This window comes from Cynara cardunculus, unplaced genomic scaffold (genome assembly GCF_001531365.2).
Source record: "Cynara cardunculus var. scolymus isolate 2C unplaced genomic scaffold, CcrdV1 Un_Scaffold_860, whole genome shotgun sequence".
Taxonomy (NCBI): Eukaryota; Viridiplantae; Streptophyta; class Magnoliopsida; order Asterales; family Asteraceae; genus Cynara; species Cynara cardunculus.
In genome coordinates this window covers 4,045-5,861 of record NW_020200633.1, presented here as the reverse complement: position 1 = coordinate 5,861, position 1,817 = coordinate 4,045, and the positions used below count along the sequence as shown (strand labels likewise).

The window sequence follows — 1,817 nt, the reverse complement described above, 5'->3', positions numbered from 1 at the left end:
TGAAATGTTAGCATCAAGCTTAGGGGTCTCTAAGACCTCAGTTTCTTTTGACTTTTTTAGAGCATCCTCAAGAAAAAGTAATGGAAAGTCTGATCTAGGGGGGACAGAAGTGGTGGTCTCCAATGCCTGTTTTTCTAAGGTTAGGACCGGTCTTTCTTTGGCAGGAACCAATGCTGTAGCATCAACTTCTGTCAAAATTGGTGCACTATCTTTGGGCACTTTTTCTTTCAACTCTTTCCCACTCCTAAGGGTCATTACTTTCACATGTTCCTTACCTAGGTCTCTAGGGACCTCTATATTACTGGGTAAGGTACCAAGGGCTCGATTGTTCTGGTTAAGCGCAAGTTGACTGACTTGAGTCTCTAAATTCCAGATGGCCGCACTTTGTTGATTTATTAAAGCTTGGTTTTGTGCTTGTGCATATGCAAAGAGTCCTTTAATCATTGCTTCCAAAGAAGATGATTCTGACTATGGAGGAGGTTTATTCTGAAAAGGTGGTTGGGAGTTCTGAAACTTTGTTGGTGAGTCTGAGAGTTAGAACTATTTCCATGATGTTGCGGTTGGAAATTAGAAGTTCCTTGTTGTTTATGGAGTGGTGGGTTTAAACTGGGACTATTCCAAGAAATGTTCGGATGCTGTTTCCAGCTGGTATTATAGGTATTGGAGTAGGGATTAGCTCGGTTGCGAACATAGTTTACTGATTCAGCATTGTGAGGACAGTGTTAATACGAGTGTTCCCCGCCACAGCACACACATTGCACAGATAAGACTGTTTGGACTGGTGTATTAGCAGCTTGCTGTCCTCCCTGACCAGAAGTTAAATTTTTCAACATGTTGGTCATGAAGGTAAGCTGGGATGCTAATGCAGTATATGCATCTACATCATGTATCCCCGCAGTCTTTTTCTGTGACTGAGCGCGTGGGTCGGCCCAATGTCCATTGATTGCCAAAATCTTTTCTAGGATTTCATATCCTTCATTATAGGTCATAGCTATAAAGGCTCCACCCGCAGTCGCATCGAGCATTTGTTTTGCCATGGGATTTAACCCATTGTAAAACGTCTCGAGTTGAATACAGTACGGAATGCCATGGTGTGGGCATTTCCTTAACAACTCTTTGAACCTTTCCCATACGTCAGGAACAGCCTCATCGTCCATTTATTTGAAAAGACAGATCTTGTTCTTGGACTTAGCGTTCCTTGTTGGTGGGAAATATTTTTGCAAAATATTTTCCGCCATGTTACTCCATGACGGCATAGATCCCGGAGTTAATGAGTTAAACCATGCTTTTGCCCGATCCCTCAAGGAAAATGGAAACAAAGTGAGCCTTAGAGCGTCATTTGACACTCCCGGGATCAAGAAAGCATAAGTGATTTCCATAAAAGATTTTAAATGCGAATGTGGGTCCTCCGAAGGTAATCCGGCAAATTGGCCATTTGTTTGCAACATGTGAAACATTATCGGTCTGAGCTCAAAATGAAGAGCGGTCATATGTGGCCTAACTATCCCGGAATTTAATTGCTCAAAATCCGGAATAGCATAATCCATGATCCTCTCATTTTTGGAATTTGCCAAATTAATAATGTTCGGAGTTTGTGCTCTTTGGTGCTTATTAGGTTCCGATTCTGTGTCCAAATTGTTACCATTATGTGGATGTCCTTGTTGAAAGTTCGGGAATTATGGAATTTGCTCAAAACCCAGCGGTTGGTTTTTCAAATGTGGTATTTCCGGAATAATTAGGGGAGGTAACGCCATATTTGGAGGGAGTAGAGCAAAAAATGCTCTTTGAGCCCTCCTCCGATGGTGAAACGTTCTCTC

The 1,817-nt window shown here is 42.2% G+C and overlaps 1 non-coding gene across 1 annotated transcript; it reads left to right on the top strand.

The window, feature by feature from the left end:
- The first annotated feature begins 1,083 nt into the window (after positions 1 to 1,083).
- On the top strand, positions 1,084 to 1,190 carry LOC112502057. The gene has a single exon (XR_003067615.1). It is a non-coding gene; the product is annotated as a small nucleolar RNA R71 (small nucleolar RNA).
- The last annotated feature ends 627 nt before the right edge of the window (positions 1,191 to 1,817 follow it).